Source organism: Mesoplodon mirus (genome assembly GCF_964341445.2).
Source record: "Mesoplodon mirus genome assembly, chromosome: 12".
NCBI lineage: Eukaryota > Metazoa > Chordata > Mammalia > Artiodactyla > Ziphiidae > Mesoplodon > Mesoplodon mirus.
This window is the reverse complement of record NC_138988.1, coordinates 8,778,803-8,800,982: the sequence shown is the minus strand read 5'-3', so window position 1 is coordinate 8,800,982 and position 22,180 is coordinate 8,778,803. Positions and strand designations below refer to the sequence as shown.

General features: G+C 44.0%; 1 long non-coding RNA gene across 1 annotated transcript in view; it reads right to left on the bottom strand.

Annotated features, from left to right (window-relative positions):
• Positions 1-17,252: 17,252 nt before the first annotated feature.
• The window catches only part of LOC309813962, an 80,151-nt gene continuing 75,223 nt past the window's right edge, over positions 17,253-22,180 (bottom strand). The window contains exon 3 of the long non-coding RNA XR_014295565.1: positions 17,253-17,383. This is a non-coding gene — a long non-coding RNA (uncharacterized lncRNA). The remainder of the gene's footprint in view (positions 17,384-22,180) is intronic.

Here is a 22,180-nt window from a genome sequence, read left to right as displayed (position 1 = left end):
AGGAAGCAGTCGGCCCCGACCTTATCCTCTGCAACGCAGCACCTTCCCCCATTCTCGCCCTACTCTCTTTCACCCCTGGTCTGAATGGTGAACTGATACCATCGTGAGATGCAAAGAGCCTGAACTCCTGAAAAACCAAATGAAGAAGAATTTCCATGTACTTGCACTGAAACTTACCTGAGCCAAAAGCAAACCTGTCCTGTGATAATTCACTGAGAAGGGGGATTTATTAGTTGCTAACAAGTGATAAAAGAGAACACCCCCCGTTCCCTGGACCCCCACCAAGCACCGTCACTTAGCCAGCGTGCAGATATGCTGTCATTTCAAATGCCAGTCCTACCCTTTAAAATCTACCTCAATCGTTAGTCTTCGTTTTACTCCTGGCAGGTCGCCACCGCCCATTGAAACGTTGGCCGTCCTTCCACTGTGTGAAGGGGTCAGTAGGAAATGAAATGAATCAAAGCTTCTGGCTGTGCCCCAGCAAGTCGGCTGCAAGTACAGCCAGTCTTAATTGATGGAGCAACTTAGTGAGTCTCTAAATTAAAATATTCGATTGGAGCCACATGACAGCCCCAGGATCCGCCTGACCTCTCTCTGGAGCTCAGAGGTGGTGACATCAGAACACAGCAAGCAGCGGTAAGTGCATCTGCTCTGTAATTAAGGTACTTCCCCACCCTCCAGCGAACGGTGCCAAAGCTTTGACTTGAGACACAGGGCAGATAACATGTTAATTGCAACCGTGTAGGAGGAGGTATAGGGTAGGAGTTGCGCTTCTCACCTGGATCAGTCACATTTCAAGAAGGCAGCATCTGAGGTTTGATCACTCTATTAGTATTCTGACTGTGCCTTCAAAGCGTGTAATGTTTGCAAAAATCTCTCCTCCAAATACTCGGTTAAGGAAGAGAAAAAGGTGCCTGTAGGTAACAGCAACAGGGCTTACAAATGGTGATAACTTATAGGATTGGGGGTGTTATACAGGGAGAGTCACTACTGCTATGCTTCCTACCTTAAGCCTGCAGGGGCTGGATGATTGTTACCTAATTCTATCGTACACAGAACATCAAAAAACATATGCTCTCTTAAATATGTTCCCTTAGAAAATATCCACAGGAAGATATTTTCTCAATAATTGGTAAGCATTTTGTCCCTTAGTATATCCGTCAGTACTGACAAATCAGCAGGTGCATTCTGAAAAGGCTGCCTCTGCTAGTCCCTGCACCCTCAGGGGAGAATCAAGCCAGGTCTTCTGACAGCAGCCTGCTGGCTTTCCCCATCCCCTTACGTGGTCCCACTGTGGTCACACCCTTCTTATCAATAAACTAAGGATGTCAAATATATGGCATTTGCGCAGCCACCCTATCTTCCCTACATCAGATATAGCGAATCAAACTCAGCACCGTTTCTCAACCAAGTTCTTCAGATGGCTACTTCTAATTGGCCAAGGTTAATAAAAGAGATGAAACCAATTGTTCATTCAGATACTAGATACTGTATTTCTTTTTCTTCTAATAACTGCTTGAAGCTAGCCCACTAGCCTCCATCTCTCTCCCCACCTGCAGGATCTCCCCCTAGTCTGCCCACAGGAAGTCAATCCACCTTCATTATTCACTCAATTCAACTCAGTTCTGACACTGTCTACACAGAGGTAGCATCAGATTGCAGAGGTTAAAGGTTCAGTCCTACAATACTGCTCCCCCGCCCCTGAGGTCAGCAGCCAGTTGCAAGTCTAGGCTGTTAGCTGCGCGTCTGGCCCTGACCAACTGGCTATAAACCAGAGGTTCCCATGGCCTCCTCCTTGAGATCAATTAATTTGCTAGAGAAGCTCACAGAACTCAGAGAAGCATCTTACTAGATTACTGGTTTATTATAAAAGGATATAACTCAGGAACAGCCAGATGGAAGAGATGTATAGGACAAGGTATATGGGAAGGCATGTGGAGCTTTCTTCTCGTCTTTGGGCACATCACTCTCCCTGAATCTCTGTGTGTTCACCAACCAGGAAGCTCTCTGAACCTTGTCCTTTTGGGGTTTTGTGGAGGCTTCCAGACATAGACACATACATCCACTACACAGTCGTGGTTGATTAAATCACTGTCAATTGGCAATTGATTCAACCTCCAGCCTCTCTTCCTCCCTGGAGGTCAGGGGGTGGGACTGAAAATTCCAACCCTGTAATCACATGGTTGGCTCCTCCGGTGACCAGCCCCCATCCTTAGGTGCTTTCCACAAGTCACCCCATTAACATAACAGATCATTATTGCTATGATCGCTTAGGAAATTCCAAGGGTTTTAAGGAGCTCTGTGCCAAAAAGGGGGAGGAAGACCAAACATATATTTGTTATAAATCATAAGAGCCCAGTTCCCAAAAACGTTGGCCGAGAAAGTTGGTAGAAGGCAAAGGGTCTCATACACTGCTAAAATGATGTTAAAAGTTTCTGCATTTTCTCCATCGAAGTTAAGAGACTAAGAGATGCAGGTTAGAATCTTTGGCACGCCTTGACTTACATAAGCTATGCTGGGAAAAACCCGAGAAAAGAAGAAGACGAGTCTCTTGTTTTCCTAGAACAACAACTGGAATTCAGAGCCCGCAGAACTCTGCCTGGAGCATTGTTGACACTCTGAAAGGAGAAGAGAAGCAGGAAGCCTGCAGGACTGGCTCTCCGTGGGCTACAGCACGGCAAGACTGAAATCCTTGGGCAACAGATGATGCCAGCAGTTTTCAACCAATGAAAATCCTCCAGCACTACAGAGGAGACCAATGACTTTGGAGCAAGCCAGGTAGATCAAGACATGAGAGACTTGTTGCCATCAGATAGGCACTTTAGGGAAGGAGCTCTGGAGGCCAATTTACTGGCTCCCATAGTCTTTAAGATGAAGTCCGCACTTCTACGCGTGACCTACAAGGTCACGATTCCTTCACTTTCTGGAGTCTTCTCTCTTACAACTCTCAGCCTCTTACGGCAGCTCCGCACTGCTTGTAACTCCGCGCATGCCATGGTGTTACTCTTCCCTGGGCCTCTGCTCATGCTGTGCCCTCTAACTGGAACTCCTTCGCTCCCCCTTTTCCAACAGCCTCCAATCTTTCTGCTTGATCCCTTGTCTTTTAAAACTCAGTAACGTCAGGGAGCCTCCCAGAAGCTGTGTTCCAGGCTCTTCCCAAGAGCCCTATAAATTATTGAGCATAAGCTCTGTCACTGCACTTACCGTCCTGCTTTCTGACTGTCCATTTGTGAATCTGTCTTCCAGTCTAGACTATAAATCAACTGGAGGACACGGACCACTCCTGTGCCTTTCAGTGTTGTAGCTCTTATGCCTAGCACTGTGCTTGGTGCAGAGAGGGTAGAAATGGGTTACTGAGTGAATGGATAAATGAATGAGGAATGACTGAATAATGCATGTGTGCCTCAGACATGGGAAGCGGGAAAGGCAGGACAACCATAACTTAGAGACCAACTAATACCCACTCCAACCAGCCCCACCCAGAGAAAGGAAAGGACCCAGGTGACTATAGACAGTAAACCCGTAAGACTAAGTCTTCTGGGGTTATTGCACCAGCCGTCCTACTACACACAGGGGCACCTGCCCTATCTGGGCCTGAGTACAATCCAGTTTATTTTGTTTTCCTGGACTTAAAGTTACATTTCTTTTTTTAATCTCTTTCAATATGGAAAGGTCCCCAGTGCTCAGTCAAACACAAATCACGACTGTTTGTCACTTCAGTCAACACCAGCGGTGAAGCTATGCCCATGCCAGCCTCCGCTCCACATCAAACTGATAACACTGCACTGATAAGAAGTGACATGAGACATGGCTAGCAGACACACGCCACCCACTCTGGGCAACGCATGAGATTTAGCTTAAAAGCATTACAGGAGCAAAGGAGAGGAGGGTTCTTTCCCAGGATTTATGGCTGGAATGGGAAGGGTAGGTGCACACTGCACTCCAGACAACAGTGTGATAACAGACGTTTTGAAGTCCTGTCGTGTTCTTCTTCGGTCACTGAACCCACCACTCTTTCCTCCCTGACATGATAACCGTGTGTCACAAACGCGCAGTTCACATTACGACCTTGCTTTCCAAAGACTAGCTGATCCCTTACTGGACCACCCGGCAGTCAAAATGGGGGCTACAGGAAACTGAAAAACATCTATCCTATGGCTCCTCAAAAGCTTGTCCGTTCAGCCTATTTGCCATAATGCCTACTTTTTTGTTGTTCATATATTGAACAGATATTTGCTGTGTCCATCCTCGCAAAACACGGTGGAGGCATTGGGGGCACCATGGAGTCAAGAGGTAAAGGGGAAGACAGGACTGGGAGGGTGACCTGACATCTAAAATGGAAGCCAGCAGGATCCTTAGATAAACTCTTCTTTGGCAGTTCTTTAGGAGTGTTCCCTTGAACTCTGTGGCTGCAAACTGGGCTTGCAACATTTCGGACAGGATGTGCCAAGTTCATGTTCTGTCTTTCCTGAGAGGCAGGTAGGAGCAGCTCCTGGTTACAAGCAGAGATCTTTACCCAAGATGCAACAATTGGTTCATTCGTTAATGAAAGATACGGCATCCTCAGTAGCACTGATCTAGACTAGTCTGGTAAGAAAACTAGGAGGAATGGAAAGGTTATGAAGGACCTTTAGGAGCTTCAGAGATTTCACAGTAATGAGAGAAGCTGGAAAGGTACATGAATAAATAATGTGTGATAAAATTAATAGTGATTAATAGCAAAGTGACATTTCATCCTTACACTTGGTACTAGATGTCATGCTGCGGAGAGAATTAAAATTGTTGCACAAATGTTTTATAAGGACTTGAGTGGGTGATGCAAGCCTAAGGATGTAGGACCAGGATGTCCGAGAAGGGCAAGAGAAACAGGAAGGAGCTCATGTTTCTCCCAAGGGCAGAAAAGATGAGTGAGAAGAACAGAAAATGGGGAAGGGAGCGGTGAGATCGGGCAAGAGCTGGTGGGCCCCAAGAGCCACCTGGCAGAAACCTGGCTCCAAAGAATTTGAGGAGAAAGAAATTCTAATATTCAATATTAAAGTTGTTTCATGTGAAAGCACGGAATGCAGATCTCTCCACCGTCCCTCTAAAAGACTTTACACTGCTGGAGTTTTCATGGAATTCAAGGAGTTTTATATCCGATTACACAGAGGAGCACAGAAAAAATAGGTGTGAGAATGGAATCCCTGGAGGCAAACAAGGGCAAGGAGACATAATCCTTGCAAAGAATTAGCTGGAGTCTTGAGAACCCCCATAGACCCTTTAGCCATAGGGAGCCAAGCCAATTTTACCTAGATCTTGAGGGGCTGCTGACTTCTAGGTTACTTTCTGCTTTGTTTCATGTGGCAATCCCTGCCTTTGGTGGTTAGGTGAAAGGCAAGTTGAGACTATTTCTCAGATCTTTATGGCCACTGGCATTTGGTTCCAGGGGCACCACTGTTGTGCATATATCTGCAGTGTTACGATTGTGTCAACTGGTCTTCCAACAGTCAAAATCTGCAATGGCATCTTTCTGTCTCTGCTGAAAAATAAAAGTTTCTAGTCAAAAACAAAACTCTGCAATTAAAAGTACCATTAAATCTTAACCAGTGGGAATGGTCAAGTAAATGCTGCATTTTTTTCCCTAGTGTGCCACTGTGTGCAAATAAATGATAAAGACAAATTGATGTACATATGCCCATTTAATCTAACCACAACTTTCAAAGGGAACTTGAAATCAGCAAGTGAAATAAGCCTCAGTTTTCTCATCTACAAAATGAAGTTACCGATGGTGAGATCTGAATTCGATTTGCAGTCTAGTTAGTAGCCTTGTATCATTGTCACTTTCCTGGTTTTGATATTGGACTGTAGTTATGTACGATACTACAAGAAGCTGGGTGAAGGGTACATGGGACCCCTCTGTATTAGTTTTACAACTTCTTGTGAGTCTATAATTATTTGAAAATTAAAAGTTTAAAAGCAATGAGAAGAAAACTGTAATTCAAAAAGATGCATGCACCCCAATGTTCACTGCGGCACTATTCACAGTAGCCATCACATGGACGCAACCTAAGTGTCCATCGGCAGAGGAGTGGATAAAGAAGTGGTATATATACATACGGTGGTGTGTGTGTATGTGTGTATATATATATACACACATTGTGTGTATACACACAATGGAATACTACTCAGCCATAAAAAAGAATGAAATAATGCCATTTGCAGAAACATGGATGGACCTAGAGATTATCACACTAAGTAAAGTAAGCCAGAGAAAGACCAGTATCATATGATATTGCTTATCTGTGGAATCTAAAGAAAATGATAGAAATGAACTTATTTACAAAATACAAATAGACCCACAGAAAACAAACATATGGTTACCAAAGGGGAAGGAGGGGCGGCGGGATAAATTAGGAGCTTGGTGTTAACATATACACACTACTATTAGAAAACAGATAACCAACAAGGACCTACCACATAGCGCAAGGAACTATACTCAATATTTTGTGAAAACCTGGAAGAGAAAAGAATCTGAAAAAGAATATATATATATATATGTGTGTATATATATATATTTATATTTATATATTTATATATATTAAAGAAAATGCCATATCCATCCTCAGTTCTCCTTCCTCTCACCCTACGCCTGGGAGACCTCCCACTCTCCAGAGAGACCCTCATTACCAAACTGGTTGTTTGGATTTGTCAGTGCATAATTAAAGAATAGGCAGAAAGACATAAGGCTGAGAGGGAGGAAGAGGTACGACGGTGCTTTATAAGAAAGACTAAGTCCAACTACAGAATTAAAAGGTGGCAGAGAAAGGAGAGATAAGAGAGAAAAATGTATGCAAACTGAAAGTTGAAAATGGGGTGGGGGGTGCTTAGAAAATGAGATACTCCAGAGAACAGGGAATAAGAAGAATGAGGAAGGAAAATATAAAATATATGAGGAATTTCATTTGAGAGTTCCAACTGAGAGATTAGCATTACAGGTTAGAATTCTTTAGGACAATAATTACTCTTGGCTATTTGGAGATCATACCATACAGATTCTATCTGGGTCTTACATGAATTTTTCCCCTAAATAATGTATACTCTGTATTTTAACCTCTTTGAGAAAAACACCTTAACTCACTATAAATAAGTGCTCTTAAATCTGTGGAAACTATAAGTGAAATTGTGTGTGAACATACTTTTATTGAAAAGTATTCCATAACTTTCCTAAGATTCTGAAAAGATAATTTGATTCCAAAAATATCATGGGAGGGGTACCATGACTATGGAAAGATCATCAGAGAAGTCCCACATTCCTCTGAAGAAGACAACCAGAGGGTTATTTTTATAGTAAAGGACTCAGACAATCACAGGCATACAGATCCCTGAAGACTTGTCACCAGCTTCACAGTCACATGCGACATGACATACCTAGCCGATACATCATAAAAATGTATCCAATCTCTGATGATTAAAAAAGCTGGCCTTAATAGACATTCTATTGTCCCTTTTTAAAAAAAATTTTTTTAACATCTTTATTGGAGTATAGTTGCCTTACAGTGTTGTGTTAGTTTCTGCTGTATGACAAAGTGAATCAGCTACATGTATACATGTATGCCCATCTCCCCTCCCTCTTGCGTCTCCCTCCCATCCTCCCTATCCCACCCCTCTAGGTGGTCACAAAGCACCGAGCTGATCTCCCTGTGCTATGCAGCTGCTTCCCACTAGCTATCTATTTTCCATTTGGTAGTGTATACATGTCAATGCCACTCTCTCACTTCTTCCCAGCTTACCCTTCCCCCTCCCTGTGTCCTCAAGTCCATTCGTTACTTCTGCGTTTTTATTCCTGTCCTGCCCCTAGGCTCTTCAGAAACATTTTTTTTAGATTCCATATATATGTGTTAGCATACGGTATTTGTTTTTCTCTTTCTAACTTACTTCACTCTGTATGACATACTCTAGGTCCATCCACCTTACTACAAATAACTCAATTTCGTTTCTTTTTATGGCTGAGTAATATTCCATTGTATATATGTGCCACACCTTCTTTATCCACTCATCTGTTGATGGACACTTAGGTTGCTTCCATGTCCTGGCTATTGTAAATAGTGATGCAATGAACCCTTAATGTCAGTTCATGGCAGCCTCCAACATGGCAACCAATGATGCTTGCTTTCTGGTTTTCACACCCTTTTGTACTCTCCTTCCACACCAAATCAGGGATGGCCTGCGTGACCAACAGAACACAGTAGAAGCTACTGAGGTTAGGTCCCCAAAGGCATTGTGGATTACTCACTCTGAAAAAGCTAGCCACCGTGGCAAGACGGCACTCAGGCTGCCCTGCAGAAAGTCCATGTGGAGAGGAACAGAGGCCTCCCATCAAGAGCCAGCATCGACTCATGAGTCACGCGAATGAGCCAAACTGGAACCAAACCCTCCAGCCCCAGTTGAACCTTTGGATGATGGCAATCCTGGCTGACATCTGACCGCAACCTCATGAGGTACGCAAGCCAGAGCTGCACAGGCACGCTGCTCCAGGACACCTGGCCCACATACCTTGTAAGAGATAATAAATTATTATTCTTTAAGCCACTGAATTTTGGAGTAACTTGTTGTCCAGTATTTAGCTAGTTAACACATAGGCCAATGTGCAGAGTTGGTGCTCAACTATTAATTACTAACATTGGTACCTGTTGGGCTGTACCCCGCAGGCCTACAAGGTTTACACCTGCCCAGTTTCAAGACCGAAGAAAGAGCCCGCAGTCAGCAACAGGGACATCAGTGGTTTAATAGATGGCGGGGGGGATCTTACACGTCTGAAGCAAGGTCCTGGAGCAACACCCCACCACGTGTGGCAGACTGTGGGCAGGATATAGCAGCACTCTTCCCTCCCAAGCAGAAGGGGAGATTGCCAGCTATACGGGAAACTGACATCAAGTTGGCTCATCGGTTACCAGGGAAACTAGCAGAGAGGCACGCCCCTCACTAACCCTTTGATAAGAACCATCACTAGCTGGGACCTGGGGCAAGTATGTAGGAAGGTCAGGCAGGTGAATTGGGTGTAGGTGAAGCAGGCACTGGTCGAGCAAGGGATGTACAGAGAGCAAGAGAATAGCCATCTTGAGTGGCCTGACTGTACGATATTCAATCCAATGTAAACAAAAGGTAACAACTAATCTAGTAAAAAAAAAAAAAAAGTGGGGTGAGTCTACTAATACTGGATAATAATGGTGCCCTAACTTACAGACATATAGTAACATGCTTTTACCATTTGCTGATAATCATGTTTATTCTCTTCTGGTTACTGTGGGAAATTGCAATACTTCTATTTTCTCTTGATATATTGATATAAGCATAGATAGGTCCCTCTAACTCCTACTACCTCCTTAAAAACATCCATATCTTTTTCACATTACTTGTCTTTATAGTAACAGAGGGAAGAGCTTATGACAATCCTCAGCTGGATTTAAAAGCAGAACTGAAATTTGGCAGTATCTTTAGTGACATAATAATGAAAATCATCAAATTGTTATTAATACCTGATAGAATGTGTTTAAGTAATAAATTGAAATGAATTCACTGCACACCTTACTTAACATGATATTCACTACAATCAAAAATTAATAAGCATGAAACCTACAATGTATTTATTCCTGATAAGTATAAGCATTATGGCCTCATAAGAACTGAATGATCTCAATAGTTACCCCCCTCACACCTACAGCAATTAAAGATGAACCAATGAGGAAGAAATATAAATAATTTAAAAGTATATACACCGAAGAGAAACTCACAAATAATGGATTGTGTAAACTAGATCATTGATGACTGGTCATTTCCAAGGTCTTGCTTGCTAAACAGATAAAATATCACTTATAATATGAGGAATTATGGTCCTTCACTGTTGCAGTACTCTGCTAATGACAAACTGTGTCATTTGGGATATTTCTAGAAGGCAAACTACGTATGTCTAGAAGTAAACTAGATCTGGATTTCAATGAGAAGTTCAAGAAAAAAAAAAGCTAAGCTGATTGATGAGCTATTATTAATAATCTTTTCTAAAGTCTAATAGCATGGACGATCATGCCTACAGCAAGTGACAGGAAATAAGTTAAACTTGTTTAGGCAATAATAATAGGAGCAACACATAATAAGATTTATTAAACACTCACTGTAGTAGATTGAAAAAGTGGCCATAATTATCCGTGGCTCTCCCTCCATTTAGACTTTCTGCAATGGGACTGAAGCTCTCCCCATGAAGTAGAGTCCTACATTCCCCGCTTCCTGGATCTAGGCTGGCTTCATGACTTGCTTTGCTCAACAGAACGCAGCAGAAGAGAGAATGTGCCAGTTCTAGAGGCCTCACGTGCTTCCTCTCGGTGCTCTGTTCAGCCACCATGGGAAGAAGGGTGTGAGCAAGGCTGCTGGACCATACTGGACCACTGGCAGGCAAACGCAGCCACCCTGCAGGCTGACCACAGATAACACGTGTGAGCAGAGCTGAGGTCAGAATCACCACCCAGCAGGACCCAGCCCAAACGGCCAACCCATAGAATTGTGAGCTCCATTAACAGTTGTCTAAGTCACTAACTTCAGAGTAGTTTGTTATGCACCAAGAATTAACCGATAAGCGCCAGGTTTAAGTATCTTACACACGTTACTGAATGTCATCCTTGCTACATGCCGTGAGGCAGGCAGTAGTATTATTCCCACTTCAGAGGTGAGAACCTGAGGCATAGGACAACAAAGCGAATTCACTGCTTAATGTAACGGGAGTATCCCAAGGGGATGATCTTGCTGAATTCAGGTATGACTGCTCTAGAACTTTAGGCAGTATCACCAGGGCTCTGCTTTCATTATCCTCCATTTTTTTGGCTCCACTTGTCCCTGGATTTGTTCTCATATGGCTTCTCTCCATGTGGACACAGGCTGGCTCTCTGCAGCCGTAAGTTTACTTGATCCTTATTGCTCATGATCCAAAGAAAAAAAGCTCAGATGAAGCCTAGGGAGCCTCTGATTGGCTTGACCTAATCATGTGCCCTATTCAGGGACCGGGGGTGGGGGGGCAAAGCCTTGTGATTGACAGTCCCATCAGAAGCACCTGGTGGGAATGGGCGGGAGGATCATCAGTTCTGGGATGGACAGGGGACTGTTGGGCAGACAGGAGCAGTATGTCCTCCACCATGGCTCACAGATCCAGAGAGTGGATTTCAGGACTCCTTAGCGGTGAAGTGACTTGAAAACCTCTGAACTATAACACCAAGTCCGTCTAGAAGCTGGTGCGCCCTCTAGCCAGCAAAGCTGAGAACCCTGGTCTGCTGGTCCCCTGGCTGCTTTCTTTTCCTACATGTCACCAGGCCACCTCACCAAAGCCCCTCCCCCTGAACAAGAAGAACATTCTCTGGGGCTTTTTAGTTTTCTAGATTTACCTGATGTTTGAAGAAAAGCATTTTCTCCGCAGTTAAATTGGAGAGTGGATTATTTGCTTTACCAAAGGATTCTCAACTTTACAGAGGATTTCCCAGAATAGGACTTTAAATAGCAAGCACCCCTCAGTGCATTTACACTGTAATTCCATTTGCAAGCTACTGCTTCTGAATACCTCAAATTCAGTTTGAGGGCTAGGCAGTTTCTAAGAGCCTTTCCAACTTCAAAATTACATGAGTCTATGGCACATATGGAAAAAAAAAAAAAAAAAAAGACCAGGATACTGGAACGGAGTGACATGGGTTCTACCTCTGGCACTGTCGTTGATTTACCAGCAGTGTGATCACTTTTATTAAGTCACTGAACCCCTCTGAGCCTCGGTGCCCTCACCTGTAAAAGGTGTACAAGAACGTCACCCACCTCAAAGGTTTGCTGTGAGGATTAAACGACTGAAGACATATAAAATGCGTAGCACACTGCTAGGAACATACTAAGTATTCTGCCTGCATCTACTGTGACTCGTTTCAATCCACGTGTCCTCTGCAGCAGACGGATCCACTCAGAATGGAAATTCTATGTTGTCCAACCATTCCCCTCAAACTCTCAATGGTTTCCCACTGCTGTAATAAAAACCCAATTCCTGAAGAGGTCCTACTAGGACCCAATGCCGCCTGGCCTCCGCTCTGGCTGCCCAGTATTATTACTCACCGTGCTCACTCCCATCTTTACACAACCTCCTGCCACTTCCTATTCTCCCCACATCACCACGCATTCGTTTCTTCTCTGGGTCTTGCTTCCCCTGCGAGCCTCAGCCCACTGCTCTGTTCTCCTTTGCAATAAACCTTCTTGAAAGCTTTGCCCATGTTCCCGGCCCTCAACGCCTCTCTCCCACTGCCTGCTGGCACCTCCACTCGGATATAAAAGGGTTCTCAGGAACCCTCCTGGCCTCCTCCTTCCCCAGCCGGCTCCCCCGGGACCCTTTCTCACATCAGGTCGTGGCAACTCCAACCTTCTGATGGCTCAGGATGGGAATCTCGCAGAAATGCCTGACTGCTCTCACCCAGCCTCCAAACCCACCAGCTAATCCTGCCGCCTCGCCTTCGGAGTGAAACTGAAAGGTGACCGTGTCTCACTGCCTGCGCTGCCTCCAAAGGGCCCAGGCCACAGCTCTTTCATCGAAATCACGGCAACCGTCTCCTCCGACTTTGGCTTCTACCCTTGCCGTCTACCCCTTTATTTCCAGTATGGTAGTAAGAGAAATCCTTTCAAAACAGAGGTCAGATCATATCCTGACTCTGCTCAGAACTCTCTGCAGATGCCCACTCACGGAGAGCAGAAGCCAACGCCCAACAAAGGCTCTAAGACCCTCCATGATGTCCCCAGCAGACCTTTCTGGCCTTGTTTCCTGCGACTCTCCCCTTGTTCACTCTGCTTCAGCCACAGTGGCCTCCTCTCTTTCCTGAACCTGTCATGCACACTCCCACCTTCCTTTGGAACTGGATCTTCCCTCTGCCTGAAACACAGTTCGGCCAGTTACCTGTAGAGCTCACTCCCTCACCTTCAGGCCATCACCCAACCATCACCTTCTTCACCTTGGTAACGAGGCCCACCTTGATCATTCTGTTCACATGTGTGAGTTGCCCCCAACCTGGAGATACTGTTGATTCTCTTTGCTCTCCACTCTTTCCCACGTCACCTTCTAATGTACTATATAACTTAATTATTATGTTTATTCCTCATTGATGACTGCCTCCCCCACCCGGTTTTCAAATATATAAGCTTTTCAAGGACTGGTATCTTTGTCACTTTTGCTCACGTACCCTAATCAACCAGAAAAATGCATGGCAGGTAATAGATGCCCATTAAGTAGTTAACTAAGTATATGGTCTTGCCATGCTGGTCTTCTTCCATCCTCTCACAACTTGAGGTCGTAGCTCCTATGTCACTCCCTCAGAGAAGCCTTCCCTGATCTCACTAACCAATTTCCTCAATTATAGACCCAGTGTCTCTCTCCTTCATAGAACTTTCAAGAGATTCATTTTTTTTTTTTTTTTTTTTGCTGTACACGGGCCTCTCACTGTTGTGGCCTCTCCCATTGAAGAGCACAGGCTCCAGACGCATAGGCTCAGTGGCCATGGCTCACGGGCCTAGCCGCTCCACGGCATGTGGGATCTTCCCGGACCGGGGCACGAACCCGTGTCCCCTGCATCGGCAGGCGGACTCTCAACCACTGCGCCACCAGGGAAGCCCAAGAGATTCAATTTTATATTTGCCTTGTGACTACCCAAGCTCTATCAAAACACGGAAAACTCTGCTTTTACTTACCATCTTATCACTAACACCTGAGAGTATCTGCATATAGTAGGCATTCAATAAATAATTATTTCATAAATGAATATTAGATAGTGATTTATATTACTGTAAGGAGTTAACATTCTTTCACCTACTAATGGCCCCCGAGCACATACACAATTAGCATGATTAAAATCAACTCCTTTATTTGCCACTTGAATAACTGTTACTTGCCCCCAAATAGACCAGGGTTATCTGCAAGGCTCCTATAGATACACTGCTTTCTACATTATGGGACTAAAGGATTGTACCAAGTGACCTACCTATCTTTTATTCGATTTTACCTCAGTATTATTTGTTCACATCTGAAGCAGGCCCTCTGATTTCCATTTTAAAGACATGCAAACATTTTTATTTTATGTGAGTGACAAACTGAAATTTGCAGATTACACCCCCAAAAACCTGTTTTTTAACCTTTCCAATAAGAAGTGTTTTGTTTCTAATCTACTTTACGAGAGATCAATCCAAGATAAAGCACTGTTAGAAAGATTAATATAATAAGTCCATTACGAAGATGATGGTATATTTCTGATCTTCTAATAACTATGTAACTCCCATAATTCCATGCACATAGAATTATGACTAATTGAATCAGGGCTAACATCATCTATCCTGGTTTAGTTGGCTGCATCAGTTATTTAACACAGCAAAGTATTCGTATAATACTCTGCTCACTAAATCTAAATAGAGCTTCCTTCTTAATACACAACAGCCATTTTTGTCTTGGCCTTCAGAACGTTCAGAATGAAGAGACGTGGGTTAACTACTTATATATTCCTAGCTTTCTGCTCAGAACATTTACATAGCATGTCCCTGTTGGGCTGTTCGAGATTGACTGCTGAGCCCTAAATAGACTGGGCCCAGCCGCAGGAATAGATTAGTACACAGTGACCTGATGGAATTTTCCTCTGACGAAGGGCTCCACCTCTCCTTCCCACCCCACTCTCAGCAGACACTATAACTCTTGTGTGTGTCTGAGGCTTTGGTAAATACAGCAGTGGTAAAGGGAGAGGGCTGGACATCTTACCTTTGCCAGTGACTCTTGAGGGAAAAAGGAGACGCTTAACAATTTTACTACCAAATATTTTAAGCATATAAAAATGTACGCAAAATAATAAAATGAACACACTGGCACCCACCACCAAACTTCGTCAAATCTTACTATATTTCACCTTATATCAAATCCACTAGAAATAGGAAGGAAACATCAGAATGTGGTTGAAGCCCCCTGAGGACCCCATCTATACCATTCATGACCAGCCTTCCTTCTCAGAGGCGTTTACTCCCTGGACGATGTGGTTTACATGGACATAACGCTTTTATTCTCGTCGCTCATCAACTCATTTTTTAGTCGTTAAAAAATTTCCATAGTGTTATATTCTGTCTCCTTCTGCAAGTTGTGCACACATGCACGCACGCACACTCTCTTTCTTTCTCTCTCTCTCTCTCTCTCTCTCTCTCTGGCTCACAATTTCTAAGATGTATCCATGCTAAAACATGAAAAAATAACATTCTATTTCATTCACTTTAAGCTGCTGAATTGCAATACAGCATTTAAATCCACAGTTGATATACTCATTCTTATGGTCGTGGGTGTTTACGATGTTTCCTTTTTCCTGGTGGGGCAGGGGTGCTGGTGGCAGGAGTGAGGGGAGGGTAAAGAGCTGCTTTTTCTTCCTGGCAATTCAGCTCTGTCCTCTGCAAGAGGATCTGGCTAACTTTATGTCAACCCGGCTGAACCATGATGCCTAGATATTTGGTCTAACATTGTTCTGGATGTTTCTGTGAGGGTGTTTTATGGATGAGATGCTTATTTAAATGGGTGGAATGTGAGTGAATCAGATTGCCCTTCAGAACGTGAGTGGGCCTCATTCAATCAGTTGAAGGCCTTAAAGGAAAAGAGACTCAGGTCTCCTGAGAAACAAGGAATTCTGTCAGCTGACCACCTTTGGACATGAAATGTAAGTCTTTTCTGATTCTGCAGACAGCCAGCCTATGCTATAGATGTCTGGCTTATCAAGCCTCCACAAACCCATGAGTCAATTCCTTAAAATAAATCTCTCTCCTATATATGTACACTCTCACGCATGCGCGCACACACACACACACACACACACACACTGTTGTTTCCCTGGAAAACCCTGACTAATATAATGTCAAAATACAACTTGCACTGGTTTTCATTTGTGGCCCTTTGGTCTTTGGAGGTAAAGAAACTTACCACAAAAGGCAAGAGTTTCAAACAGGCAGGGAGCAAAAATGAAGGAGACATGTTGCTTAGAGTAGTCTTTTCTAATTCACCAAAACTTGTACTTTCTACCCTGAGCCACGCCTTATCTTCTTTACCTACTGTCTGTACTTTATCAGAAGCTTTGAGGTTAATCTCTCTACCCTCAATACACACTCAACTGATGTCTGTTGAATTATTAGGTGGAGAAATGAGTGGTAATTTCCGAGAGCCAAACACAAACCCCGTTAACCAACAAATCCATCAGTAAAAGCATATCTTTGGGGGATAATCATATATGTAACACTGTGCTGAGAACTGATGGGTAATGGAGGTTTACAGAAACTTGGAAAAATAATTGCAATGCTGGCATTTAAGGTCAAAAGAAATAAATGCAATCAGAAAATGCTGGATCCAAAGGAGCAATGATGAAAACAGATATAAAACCTGTCATAAGAAAGTAATGATGAAAAGTAAATACGATGGGAGGAAGTATGAGAAGAATGAGAGGTAGCATGATAGAATATGAAGAATGCTGGATTGGAGAACTCGAAGTCTGCATTCAAATCATAACACCGTCCCTCACTCTCCCATATAACCCTTGGCCAGACAATTAGCTCTCCATCCTCGGGTGATTCTTGCACAGAATGGCTTTATACCATCCCTCATTGTGTTCCCCCTCTCGATTACCCATGTATTATCTAGTGATAGGTTAGTTATTATACTAACATCAGGTACTAATTGGTTGATTTTTCTCCTTACCCACTATTCCCCCCAAAACAAAAGCTTGTCAGTAATGCAGACATCGTAGCATTCAGTACTCAAGGGTGACGTCTTTAAAAGAAATTATCGATCTCTGTCAACATCCAGTGACATGACCAAACGTAGGGTGAACCACCGCATCACCTCCTGCATGATTTCACATTTCACATCCTGTTCTGGAAACTCTGAAATCCTGTGACACGTCAGATAATTGGAACATGGGTCAAGTAAGTGCCAAGAGGTTGCTCCAATCAGCAATCCCGTAACAAGATAGGCAGTCAGGTGAAATTATCAAAAGCACAGATGGCACTCAATTGTGTTTATCGTGGGAGAAGTCCTTCTCAAAACACAGAGGTTGAGTTCTCCTTTGTGCTGCCCCCTTGGTGGAAGTGTTTTATGCTTAATCAACCTCACTTTGCCCACATGCCTGAGAAATGCAATTCCCTTTTCAAAAGGGAAAATTGGCCCCTGACTGATTTCCATTATATTTTTACATACTTACCCTTGCTGTGCATGCATCAGCTGGGTCTCTGCAATGACAAGTGATGGATGAGGCTCTCCAGGGTAGACAGGAGATGGATTCCTATAGGACAAGCTTCTTCTCTCATCTAGCTGCTCGGAATGTATACCATCTCACACCTGGTGGTCACAGAAACACAACACAGAGATCCTGAGACACAACAAAATGCTTTCAGAAAGAGAACTGCAAAATGCAAAGTACAGTAAAAGGGGTCGGAGTATTGCATTATAGTCCCAGCTCAGCTACTAGCTGAAGAGGCAACCTTGGGTAAATCACATTAACACTTTGGTAAAATGGGATCCTTTCTGTCTCACCTATCACAGGGAACAAGCAAATGGTGAAAATGATACTAGGAATGCAGCTTTTTTGATAAATATTATCATACACAGTCCTTGAGGGATAAAAACTCAAGATGCTCCCTAGGGCGCCCCCAGTGGGCCCACAGTAGTAGAGCCTTGAGGTCACACACAGGAAGGGTGTTGGAAGCGACCAGCTGGGCTTAAATCTCCCCTCCAACTCTGGCTGGATGTGTGACCTCAGGCAAGTTACTGTAACTCAGCTTTAAATTGCTTTCCCTTACCTACAAAATAATGAACTCACAAAGTTACTGTCAGGTCAGTTCCATAGATGACAGCATTAACACAGCTAGGTTGGTTCTGGTTCTGGACATTCTGTTAATTCTGGACATGCTGATTCCATGTGATACAGTGTTTGTTTAAAAGTTTCAAAAGAAGTCAACTTGTGGAATGTTAACACGATAAAGCAGAAAGGAGGCAAAGTTCCTTTCTGCACCCCTGGGCCAGCATTCACTGCCAGACCCGCCTTCCTCCTCCTACCATCCCTTCAGTGAGCTCGAAGTGTCGTGCGTTTATACAGCAGCATCTTCCCTCACACTGCCCAACAGAAGTATAAACCTTAGATGCAGGATGCTGTCTTCCAGCATGTGCATCTCATGGGGCCAAGAAGAGGACACCAGGAAATCAAGGGGGAAAATTCTGCTGTGTACATAAATACGCTCAAGATGAAAGAAGTCAACGATGAGGAAGCAAGAGAAATAGCCAGCTGGAGTAGTGATCACTGCGGCTGTCTTAGAAATAATCACAGCTGGGACTTCCCTGGTGGCCCAGTGGTTAAGAACCTGCCTGCCAATGCAGGGGACACAGGTTCAAGCCCTGGTCTGGAAGATCCCACATGCCGCAGGGCAACTAAGCCCGTGCGCCACAACTACTGAGCCCACGTGCCACAACTACTGAAGCCCACGTGCTCTAGGGCCTGCGTGCCTCAACTAGTGAACCCATGTGCTGCAACTAGTGAGCCCACGTGCTACGACTACTGAAGCCTGTGTGCCTAGAGCCCGTTCTCTGCAACGAGAAGCCACTGCAATGAGAAGCCTGCACACCGCAACGGAGAGCAGCTCCCGCTTGCCGCAACTAGAGAAAGCCCAGGCACAGCAATGAAGACCCAATGCAGCCAAAAATAAATAAAATAAAATAAATAAACACTGGGACACGGGGGCTGATTCTCAACCAAGTGAATCAAGACCCAACGCAGCCAAAAAAACAAAGTCACAGCTACGTTTATTGGATCTGTATTGTTCAACATACTTTAATATCTATAATCTCATTCAGCCCTCATAAAGCTCCTTCAGGGTGAATATTATTGTTTCCCCTTTACAGAGGAGAAAAAGGCTCAAAGTGATGCCTCCTGGCTGAAGTCACACAGAAGTAAGTTATGGATGGAGAATGAGTCTGTGATAGGCTGTACCTTAGACTCCCCTCTCCCACTCTCAGTATTTTAGAAGTTCACTTGCGGGGGTCACAAAAATACAACCCACCCCAAAGTGGCCAGAGCAGCCATCTACATTGTGTACTGATGTTTTCCTGCCTTCACTGACCCACTGGAAGCTTCAGTTCCCGAAATCTCTAGATAGAGTGATTCCAAGGGCTCTCTGGGCCAAAAAGGGAGAAAGAAATAATAAGTAGAAAAGATCTCAATGACACACGAAAAAAGTGATGGTAGAAAAGAGCACTAAAAATGGGAACCAAAATTTCCTAGAAAATGGGTTAAGAAAAGGTTTGGGACTTTATTTTGAAACAATAAAACTAAAATATATTAAAATAAGTTAATTTTATATTTAATAGAAGATAGACTATACTGCAATTATTTGACAATTATTAAAATTAACAAAGAATTTTTTAGATCACTTTCCAAAGAAATTACATAATGGTATGATATGATACCCTTCAATGCACAGCTATAAAGAGACTCATTTTTGCCAAAAAAAAAAAAGTTGAAGTTTCATCAGTTTCCCAAAGGCCTCCCTACATCTTCTGATATTCACATACATCAAATTATTCTCTTTTGAAGCCTATCGTGTCATCATCCTTGTCGACGGTGCTCTTCTTCCATTATTAACTGGTCTAACTCTGTCAGATCCTCGTTTGTCAATTATTTTGCAGGTGATTAGAGAAATTCTCCATCATCCCTTTCAACTTTACAAAATCCTACATCTTTTTCCAAGATTCACAGTTTCCTTTTGCCATCAGGTCGCAAGACACTTGTGCTGTGTTGTCAGAGAAGGTGCTGATGTGGACAGAGAGAGAGTGTGTTAAGTGAAGATGGATACTCCAATGGAAACTAATTTTAATGAGTGGACAGTTTATTGGCACGTGCTGTCATGCCACAATGCCTTTCATCTTGCTCTCCTATACAACTGCAACTTGGGGGATGATGATAATTCATGCTGGGATAAGAGGACTCTCTGTAGTAGAAAGAATAATAACTCCTAAGTCCCCGATAGCTCTTCACAGAGGGCACGCTAGCCTCACATCCATCACCTGGTGTGATCCTAACAGCATCCCACAGAGAGACGTGGGGCAAGGATTTCAGAGATGAGGAAACTGAGACTCAACAAGGTGGACATTTTTTTCGACTTCTTTTCTAACTCAGTGTCTTCACAGCAGTAACTTTCATTCATTGCTCTCTTATTTGATATTGAGTAGTACACTAAGTACATATATCACAACCTGTTTATTCCTGATAACTGGACTACCGGGCGATTATAACTAAGCACTCTTCACTGCACTTTTTCAAGAACAAAACTGAAGGTAATTAAAGTGAAGGAACTTGCTGTGTTAAGTCATTTATTGCCACAATAACGCTGCATAACAAACTACCCCAAAATCTCAATGGCTTCCAACGGCCAACATTTATTTCTCACTCAAAGGATCCGTTGGAGGGCTGAGTGGACTCTGGTTCAGACTGTGGGTCACGTTCCGGTCTGCTCCCAACCTGCAGGTGCAGTACTCACCTGGGCAAGATCTCCTCGTGACTAATGGCAATAGTGCCCGAGGCTACGCTCATGTCAGATCCACTAAGCGGTCACTGTCCAAAATGAGTCACTGGATAAACACAGCATCAATGGGATAAAGATGTAGAATCTGTCTACTCTGCTGGGAGGCACTGAAAAGTTACGTGACTCAAAGTAGGGATGGAAATTTTTATAACAGGCGTAGGAAGCCAGTGAAGGTGACAGTTAAGAACCTTCAGCAATAGCCCTATCTGCTCCACTGGCTCAAATGCCCACAGCCAAGTGCTGGCTCCAGAGACCATGCTGTTAACGACCCCACTGTACTTCCGTGAAACTGCCCCCAATACTCAAATGTGAGTTCTCACGTTCATGTTGGTGTTATGGCACTCCTTCCTCTGACCAAAGTTGCTTGGCACCTGCTGGCTGAACCCTCTTGATCCTGTTCTATATGACTGGCTTCACATAGCTCTGGGACCAACCAAAACCTGGATGATTACTTTCTATATCTTTAAGCCAGCAGCTAAGCAAGAAGAAACGACTTCCTCCTGGCCCTGCTCTGACCTTATAAAAAGTACATTTGAATAGCCATTTTCAGTTCACAAAACATTTTTTATACATCTTTTCTCAAAAGAACCCTCTCACCCAAATTCCATGGAGTAGACATTATTAAAGCTATTTTACAGATTTAGAAGTTGAGGCTCAGCAAGATGAAATGACTCGCTAAATACACAGCTCACGAGCTTCATAGTTCTGATGTGACCTGCAACCTTTTGTCTGATGTACTTCTACTGTTCACCGAGCATTTCCGCTGGGCCAGGCAACTTGCAGGGACTGCTACAGATGAAATTTTATTTAATTTTCACATCAGTGCAGTGGGGGACATGTTCTTATCCTTTTTTTTTTTGTTTTTTTTTGTTTGTTTGTTTTTGTTTTTTCGGTACGTGGACCTCTCACTGTTGTGGCCTCTCCCGTTGTGGAGCACAGGCTCAGCGGCCATGGCTCACGGGCCCAGCCGCTCCGCGGCATGTGGGATCTTCCCGGACCAGGGCACGAACCCGTGTCCCCTGCATCGGCAGGCGGACTCTCAACCACTGCACCACCAGGGAAGCCCTCTTATCCCTTTTTGTACATGAGACGTTAAAACAACTTTCCCAGCTTGTAAGCTCAGAGGTGGCAGAGCCAGAGTCCAACCCAGCTCTGTGTCGCTGCAATGCCTACGCCCCTAAACCCTGCACCAGCCTGTTTCTTTTCTTTTATCCTTGTCCACCTCCTCAGTAGTCAGTTGTCAAGAGCTGGACGATCTCTGGCCTTGAACCCTGTGATGCAGCCCAACCATGGTTCCTCTTCTCCCGGCTCTGGCCTTGGCTCCACGCCTGAATCTCACTTTTGCTTCCTCTTCTGGGATCCTGGTACCCCACCCTGTCATCGTATCCATCTGGGAATAGTTGTTTTCTGACCCTCAGGCCCACCGGCAAAGTCCCAGTGTCTGTTACCTCTCATCCCGCCACACAGAAATCCCCCTTCTTCTCTGCTGTCCCTTGCCAAGGCTGCCGCTTTTGCATAATGTCCTATTTTCAGGCAATTCTGCATTTACAACTCCTTTTTT